Source organism: Ctenopharyngodon idella, chromosome 15, assembly GCF_019924925.1.
Source record: "Ctenopharyngodon idella isolate HZGC_01 chromosome 15, HZGC01, whole genome shotgun sequence".
In the NCBI taxonomy this organism is placed as follows: domain Eukaryota; kingdom Metazoa; phylum Chordata; class Actinopteri; order Cypriniformes; family Xenocyprididae; genus Ctenopharyngodon; species Ctenopharyngodon idella.
Genome location: NC_067234.1, coordinates 18,397,439 through 18,407,318, shown reverse-complemented (window position 1 = coordinate 18,407,318; position 9,880 = coordinate 18,397,439).

The following is a 9,880-nucleotide window of genomic DNA, read 5'->3' as shown; positions in this document are numbered from 1 at the left end:
TAAGTACGCGTGAAATCGAGCTCACGTAGGAAAATGCATCTACACATATCTATTCAGTCTAAGAAGTTTTTGTTATGCGTTTTTTTTTTTTTTTTTTTTACATCTGTCTATCCACTGATTAGAATCAAAGTCTCTTTCAAGGAAAGTCTGTTCAGTCGGCGGCCATATTTGCAACGCCTCCGGCCATCCAAGATCAAGTCCTATCTATTTGAATGGGGGAATCCTGAAATCTAAAAAAAAAACTGCTTGGCGAGCTCACAATTTATTAACATATTTCAAATCAGCAACAAAAAGGCTTATTTTTCAGGCTAGACGAGCCAATGCGCATGTGCAGTCCTAAGCGCAAGTATCAGGTTTCTATGGGAACACAATGCAGTGACACCATGACTTTATCGAACAGCGATTGGATCTTTAGGTGCGTTCACGCCATATCGTAATTCCTGTAACTACGAGATTCTGGTGTTCACGTCTGCGTAGAGCTCGTACAGCTTGTAAGCTGGGAGTTTTCTGAAAGCTCCCACATGTATCACATGGCCGCTCTACCACCTGACCGCTGTAGATTCATTTAGGCGTTTATAGTGGTGCCATAGAAACGCATGATTCCCAGTCAAAGGACGTGAACAGCTCCGAATATAACGTCATGTGTTGTCATCTCAAGATTACGAGGTGATTACAAAAAATTACAAGATTACAAAATACGAGGTGGCGTGAACGCAGCATTTTACTTAGAAGGCGGGATGTATTCCGCCATATTTCGCGTTGCAGTTTCTCCCAATGTTGCCAAGTCCTCGGTTTTCCTGCGGAATTGGTCTACTTTTACACTGTTGCCATGGGTTGTTTTTCATGTCCGCGGGTTGAAGCAACCCCAAATAACATGATATTTAGCCCCTGCAGCGAATTTTACCAGGGGAACCCCACCAAAAACGCAGATTTTACCCACTGGAAAGCGATTTTTACTGTGGGACCCCCCACCCCCCCGAAACGCGACTGGGTTAGTTTTGGGCTAGTTTTGAGTAGCAATTGGGTGGGTTTTGTCGTGAAAACCTGGCAACCCTGGTTCTCAAATTCATAACTAATAGGAGTGAACCTCTTTCTATATATATATATATATATATATATAGTCTTTGTTAGAATTTAGTTTTTTTTTTTTCATGTTTACATGGTGAATTTAATATCATTCTACAAACAAAGAGCAAAATTGAATGCATGGGCCATTACACAAATTAAAACCTGAGCCACACAAACTATTTTGACAGGCAAATTAAACTGAATTAGTCTTTTTCTATAAATATTTTATCCCCTGTATTCTTTTTCAAACAATGCTAGGCTAAACAAGACACAATATTTTTATATTTTGTCTTTGAGTGATTTTTTGGGGTATGTTGTATATAGGATTTCAATAACTTTTAGTTAATGCACCATCTAAAACATTTTGGCAACTGATAATGTTACATAAAGAGCATGACTTAGTTTCCCCTCAATGTGGTATTGATTAGAAAACTGCAACAGGGACCCAGAGGAGAAATTACATTGAAGAAAACAAAGTAGGCCAAGGTTAAGAGGCGTCACGTGAATACTTCCTTGGTTGCTTTTTCGACTCGTAATGCTCAACTCTTTTCTTCTCCGTCTCCTCCACAGTTCATCTTTCTTGCTGTGGAATTTTAGTTGGCACAGACACATAATAGAGCATTTGGGGGCAATTTAGACTTATTTATTATATGTTTTAATGGCTTTTGGGGTGTAACCATGGATAAAGTCAAGTGCCATTAAACACTGAAGTCTGAATTTGCATTCTTACAATTTTTCTTCTCATTAGGTTACTTGGCAATGTGATTGAAAATCTTAGCAATGCGCTGCGCAACTCCTCATTGCTCTGACAGGAAGAGTCTTTGCTTCCTCTAGCGCAGCAGGCCAAAACAGAGGCTAACTTCTGACCGTCACAGCATGAATGCAGCACAGCCCAACATTAAGTCCCTGTAATTAGGGCTTCAAGCTGCTTGCCTTTAATGGCTTTTAAAGGCTGGCTGTTCCCCTCACATTCTATCATGAGCAATTTATTAGACTCCTTAACCTCATCCTCCTCCCTGCCATTGTAGAAATGTATTTTGTGGTGAACCACTTTTAAAATAGCGAAACTGTTTTAAAACTAGGATGCCTTAATCACTAGTGTCTTAAGCTTTCATTAAAAGAATCAAGAAGGAACACCAATTAATCAAAGCAAATGACTACAGCAAGAATATTTTTACTGAACAGCTGCTATGTTGCTTGAGGAGTGGGCAAATGTATGTACTTGCACTGTCATGTAATTGTTCTTCTTTGTGAAAAAGTGAACTTTATTTATTTATTTGAATGGTAGTGTATATGTTTCTAATATCCACAGATGCTGTTAGATTTGTATCAATCTGTGACATATGGAAGAAAATGTAAAATCTTACAATTTCTCCCATGGCAATAGCAAAATAAGCTTCAAGACATTAAAATAAAAAGTAGATGCAGATGTTGATAGATGTTTTAATGATAGCAGCAGACCATGTGCACACACACTAATAAACTCACACATATTCTAATACAGTCCTTGAACCCACATAATGCTTATTCTGAGATGGTGCTGTGTAAAATCCTCTGTCTTTTCATGTGGTTCTCGTCCAGTTACTGTCCACCTGTTAGCAGCGCAACAGGTGGGACAAACACTTTAAAATCCCTCAGCGACACAAGGAAACTGTTCCAGTAAGTGCCAAGAAACATTACAAGATTGACAGATGGCTGTACATGGTATTACAATCAATAGACTTTGGCTTGAAAAAGAAAACATTAAAGAAGTCAAAAGTCCAGAACTTCAGGAATTGGGGGGTATATATTGTTTCAAAGGATTTACATTCATGTAGGATTATATCTGCCTCAATTGGAAACACTGTGAGGTAGAATTTACTGTCAGTTTTCAGTGAAATTGTTGCCCACCCAAATTGTTCACAGGGCTTACATGCCATGATCCCAATTAGAGCCCAGGTCATGAGAGAAGCTTTAAATCACACATGTTCTCATTAGCACAACCACAAACTACTGAACTGTATTTTTAGGTGTTGGTTCTCAACAGATCCCAAGACTAGTCAAATGGTTGGAGCCACTATGTGCAAGACTGAGGTTTCTCATGGATACTGCAGTAACTAAAACATGCTTCTCACATTTTGTCTTTACCCTGAAAAACCTCCAGAAATCAATGCAGTGATAAAACATAACTCTTTCATCATCTTTGTTCTCAATCTCACTGGGGTTAAAAAAAACCCAAACAGGCTTTTATTCATTAAGTTTCTGTATATAAAATGGCTCATTTGGAAAGCAATTTCAAGCCATTCAAACATGCCAAGTCTCATTTGATTGTCCATGCAAATGTTTAGGATAAATCTGGATAGTCAAAGTTACACAGGCAGTACTCTTTAAATGGGTTATAAAACAAATAATGTAAAAAAAATTGATGCACCTCTTGATGAAAATAAATGTTGTGGTGATATTTCCATCAAAAGGTGTGTCAATTTTTGGTCAAGATCTTGTATTGACAATGCAAGAGGTGAGCACTCTGTAAAGTCTACTCCAGCACATCCCAAAGACTTTCAATGAATTTAAAGTCTGGATTCAGAGGTGCCAATTCATGTGTGAAAATGATTCTTCATGCTCCCTCCCAACCATTCTGTCAGCAAGGGCTGAAGGAAGAAGATGGAGGTGGATCTGGAGGTGGATGAGGAGCTGGTAAAGGGATGGTGATAGGAGGTGGCAAAGGGATGGTGACAGGAGGCAGATAAGAGAAGGGATGGTAGTGATGGGATGGTGATAGGAGGCGGGCGAAGGGATGGTGATAGGAGGTGGCGAAGGGATGGTGACAGAAGGCAGATAAGAGAAGGGATGGTAGTGATGGGATGGTGATAGGAGGCGGGCGAAGGGATGGTGATAGGAGGCAGCTAAGAGAAGGGATGGTAGCGAAGGGATCATCATAGGAGGCGGCGAAGAGAAGGGATGGTAGCGAAGGGATCGTCATAGCAGTCGCAAAGGGATAGTGATAGGAGGCAGCTAAGAGAAGGGATGGTAGTGAAGAGATGGTGATAAGAGTGATAAGAGGCAGTGAAGGTACGGTGATAGGAGGCGGCAAAGGGATGGTGATAGGAGGCGGCAAAGGGATGGTGATAAGAGGCGGCAAAGGGATGATGATAGGAGGCAGCGAAGGGATGGTAATAGGAGGTGGCGAAGGGATGGTGAGTGAGGAAAGATGACACCCCAGCTGTGATGATGAATGATGCCCGAAGCCAAGACCCAGAGCACAGCAGGGATGACAGCCCATGGTGGAGTCAAGGGAGGAGGAAGGCCAAGGTGTCAATGTGGCTGACAATGTGGCAACGACCGACAGAGACTGAGCCGATGGATCCCAGGCTGCGGAAGGAGAGCCGATGGTAACAAGTAACATCGCTGGCACTGGAGACCTGGTGGAGCCGAAGGTGGAAGGAGCCAAGGCAGAGCCGACAGGTCGAGGGCTCACATCCCTGGCCATACTCACTCTGAGGCTCCACTCACTCTGTTCTCTTCTCCTCGAACTCTAGCTCACCCATCGTGGCGGGCGGTAGCTGTCCGTCTGCAGGGGGGCTCACATGAAGCTCTCCAGACATTGGACGATTGCCTCCCTCCATTCCATTCCTGAGATGTCTGAGAGCTACCTAGGATGTATAAAGTTCACCCCGGTCTGGTCCAATGATTTGATGATTTCGTCGTTCAAGGGGCTGGTGATGGCAGACGTCAGAATCCCTCTGGGAAATTGAAGGAAGAAGAAGAAAATGATGATGATCAATTTTCAAAAGTCTTTTAATAATCCACAAAAAGGTAATCCAAACAGACAGGCAGGCAAACAAAACACAACATAGCCAACGCAAACGAGACCAGACAAACACTGAGTGAACATGAGAGATTTAAATACACATGGAGGTTATCTAAAAGATGAACAGCTGTGATGATGAATTGGGTGGCGGGAGACTCTAACAAAGGAACACATGTGACTAATGAAAAAACTAAAAGTCCATGAAAACTAAAACAAACTGAACATAACTGTGACACATTCTTTCACAATTTGAGCCTGATGAATCTTGGCTTTGTTGTCCTGGAATATGGCCATGATGAGTCTTCCTACATAGTTGTGTAAGAAATGAAAAAAGCTACACACTTTTTATATGTTACGGTGAACAGCTGCTAATTTTTTACTGTGAATTTAAGATTTTTTTTTACAGTTTATGAGCATGCAACTGGCTGATTTTTCTCTCTCAGTGAAGAAACTCTAAACAACAAACAGTCGTGGGAGTCATTTGGTAAATATTGGAGAGGCCTGTCTTGCTCAATGACTTGTCCTCATTCACAGAGTGCAGCAAGCCAAGTTTCTATGGAGACAGCATTTTTCTGCTGATGCAAGAAGAACCTCTTCAAACCCCCCACATTCCCGCATTTACCTCCAGAGTCACTCACATAATCAGACGTGAAGCATTGACCCATAGGGAACGCTTGTTCAAAACAGAGGTAGAGTGTAACTCTATTTAGTTTTCTGGATGAATTTTCCAACCAAAATCACGTAAGGCATTCTTTCCACAGGACCCCACTTTGTGTTTTAACTATCACCCACTCTCTCACCCTCTGAATCATTTCATTATTTCCAAATCCATGAGCTCAGACAATTTGTGTGTTCTGCTGTGTCAGTTGTGGCCTTTGATGTGAACTCCCCGATGCTTGGGTTGTGTTCATTAGCCAACAATGGTGTGATCTTGTGCTCTTTTTTTTCTAGGAATAACAAGAATGAGTGTAGCCTGCTCTATAACCTTTAAATCCAAGCTACTGGAACCCAGTGGGAGTCCCAATTTCTGACCTGAGAAAATTTGAACAACACTTAAGTACTTACAGGAGCGCATGGTGAAAAAGACCCTGGTACTCGGTACTCATCCTTTGAGTGGAGATACAGTGGGGCCCAAAGGACCACACTGAAAGTCTGGGATTCAGAAACTGACTTTAAAGGGTTACACTGTAAAAAGTAATATGCTCTATCTACTCAATAAAATTGTGGCAACACATTACAAGCAATATTATTAATTAAATTCAACATATAAGAATTGAGTTAGAATTAATCAAATTATTCCTTAAAATTCAACCATTTAAAATGTGTAAAATTAGCAAACACCATTATAAAAACCACAAACTGACATAAAAAGCAAAGAGTCAAACTGAACTACTAAATGAAACACTGATCTCCATAATGGTGATAACCAAACATTTTCAATAAAATCAACTACAACCTCTGTTAACCTCTGTTAATTCATGTGTTTCTCTTTCCTTGATTCTACTTGTTATCATCAGGTGTCTTCAATGTTGGCAATAAAAAATAAAGAGTTCTTAATTCATCTTTGATGTCTGTCTGTTATTCAGATATTTTTGTTTAAATTTTACTTAAATTTTACTTGTTTTAAATGGTTGACATTTAAGGAATTAATTTGATTAATTCTAACTCAATTCTATTTGTTGAATTTAATTAATGATGTTGCTTGTAATCTGTTGCCAAAATTTTATGGAGTAGATATAGCATATTGCTTTTTACAGTGTAATTCACCCAAAAATGAAAATTCTGTCATTAATTACTCACTCTCATGTCGTTACACACCCATAAGACCTTCGTTTATCTTCAGAACACAAATTAAGATATTTCTGATAAAATCCAATGGCTCAGTGAGGCCTGCATTGCCAGAAAGACAATTAACAATTTCAATGCCCAGAAAGCTACTAAAGATGTATTTAAAACAGTTCATGTGACTACAGTGGTTCAACCCTAATGTTATGAAGCGACGAGAATACTTTTTGTGCGCCAAAAAAACTAAAAGGACTTTATTCAGCAATATCTAGTGATAGGCGATTTCAAAACACTGCTTCATGAAGCTTCGAAGCTTTACGAATCTTTTGTTTCGAATCAGTGGTTTGGAGCGCGTATCAAACTGCCAAAATCACGTGATTTCAGTAAACGAGGCTTCGTTCCGTGATAAGTGTTTCGAAATTTCAATGGTTCACCACTGGGGGGCGTGACTTTGGTAGTTTGATACGCGCTCTGAACCACTGATTCGAAACAAAAGATTTGTAAAGCAAAAGGGAGAATGCAACAAATACTACGGCATTATGATAAAATAACTTGAAATAAAATGTGTATTCATTAAACAAAACAAAAAAAAAAATACAAAATTGAACCTTTTTTTTTTACTAGTGGTTTCAGACTTTGGCCCCCACTGTACATAGATTAGATAACATTTGGACAAAAGCTGACACCGATTTAGTCACTTTCGCTTTTTTTTTTTTTTTAGATGTGTTAAGTGTAAAACATAGAGGAGTTGATGCTTATGAAAGATAGCTGAAAGTAGTGAGAAGGTAACTTGAGGCCACCAGCAGAGAGATATTTATACTCAAACTGGACAAACGTGCTGCTGAAAGCAGTGATGGATGAGATTGGGGCCACTGCGGTGAAACAACACGACAGCACAAAAGCTGTCCCGCTGTAGAGAAGACACTAAAGCCACTTGAGTGTTGAAAGCAAGACAGCGGGTAGGACATGAGGGTGACTGAGGGTCTGCTTGCCTCGGAAAAACTTCGAAGCTGCTGATTAACCACAAGGATGAATTTGATGTGAACTTTAACTTTAAATTATAGTATAGTATTTCAAATAGGTCACTTTGGACTAAAGTGTCACCTAAATGTAAATTACTACAAAAAATGTTGGCAAAGGCTACTGGAATAAGGCCGAAGCTTCTGGGGGTCTCATTTTACCAGGATCACATTGCAGGATCAATCAACAGCAGGGAGAAATACTCAAGACTGTAGCGGTGGGGCAGATCCAGAGCTGACGTTGTGTGTGGGTTGTGTCTGTGTTTTTGTGTGGTTGGTCAATACAGAGAAGAATAGACAGCATGATGTATCAGGGTTGTGCTGATGTGATCGATTACCTCTCATTGCCAAAAATCTATTTTCCCTCCCAGTGATGGAGAGGGTGCTGAGTTGGACCTAATGGAGGGTGATGTGTCGGGTCAGTAGTCAGTAATCACAGGTGCGAAGCGTTCTTTTACATGGGGCTTTGGGGATGTGGCTTTTGGGTCTCATTTTATGGCGAAGTTCAGTTTTTAAATCTAATCAGGTCCAACTTTGCAGTGATGAAAGAAATACTTTCCTTCGTTGGTATTTCAAAACATAAATGTCCTTATCCTTTCAGAGGTACATAACATTCTGCTGACACAAATGGTACAAATCGATGACAAAAAAGCGCATAGTTGGTGTCCGTGACTGATTGGACATCACTGCCTCCAATGGCTTTATCTGGTTATTGACAAAATGTGAAGATTTAAAGGGATAGTTCAGCCAATATGAAAATTCTGTCATCATTTACTCACTCTTATATAATTTACAAACCTGCATGATTTTAATTCCTCCACTGAACGCAAAATGAGAAAGTCCAAACTGCTTTTTTCTATTCTGAACAGTTGTCAAGCTTCCAAAAAAGCACTATTAAAATAACAAAGGTTTGTCTATATTCCAAGTCTTATGAATCCATACAATAGCTATGTGAGGAACAGTTGTTATTTGCTGAATATTTTTCTTCGTTCATTGTAAAAATTGCTTAAAATAATTAAAAATCTTTCAAACAAGATCAATTTACTCGGCAACACTGCATTAAATATTATTTGCATAGACTGTATCTTGAATTTAAGTACTTTGTTTTACTGCACTGGCAGTTTTTTCACTTGTTTTTAAACTTCGTTTTAAAGGGTTAGTTCACCCAAAAATGAGAAAAATTGTCATCATTTACTCTCGCTCATGTCATTCCAAACCTGTAAGACTTACGTTCATCATCAAAACACAAATGAAGATATTTTAATGAAATCTGAGAGATTTCTGTCCCTCCATTTACAGTCCACACAACTACCACTTTGTCGCATCAAAGGCCCTGTTTACACCTGGTATTAAGATGCGTTTTGGTCGATCTGATCTCATGTAGACGAGGGAGACACATGCCTGTTTACACCTGGTGTCAAGATGCGTTTTGGTTGATCAAGATGCGTTTTGGTCGATCCAATTGCATGTAGACGAGGGAGACACATTCCCGTTTACACCTGGTGTCAAGATGCATTTTGGTTGATCCGATCGCATGTAGACGAGGGAGACACATTCCCGTTTACACCTGGAGTTAAGATGCATTTTCATTGATCCGATCTAACGTAGACGAGGGAGACTCATTCCCGTTTACACCTGGAGTTAAGATGCGTTTTGGTCGATCCGATCTCATGTAGACGAGGGAGACACATTCCCATTTACACCTGGTATTAAGATGCGTTTTGGTTGATCCGATCTAACGTAGACGAGGGAGACTCATTCCAGTTTACACCTGGAGTTAAGATGCGTTTTGGTTGATCCGATCTAACATAGATGAGGGAGACTCATTCCCGTTTACACCTGGAGTTAAGATGCGTTTTGGTCGATCCGATCTAACATAGACAAGGGAGACTCATTCCAGTTTACACCTGGAGTTAAGATGCGTTTTGGTTGATCCGATCTAACATAGACGAGGGAGACTCATTCCCATTTACACCTGGTGTTAAGATGCGTTTTGGTCGATCCGATCTAACATAGACAAGGGAGACTCATTCCAGTTTACACCTGGAGTTAAGATGCGTTTTGGTTGATCCGATCTAACATAGACGAGGGAGACTCATTCCCGTTTACACCTGGAGTTAAGATGCGTTTTGGTCGATCTGATCTCATGTAGACGAGGGAGACACATGCCTGTTTACACCTGGTGTCAAGATGCGTTTTGGTTGATCAAGATGCGTTT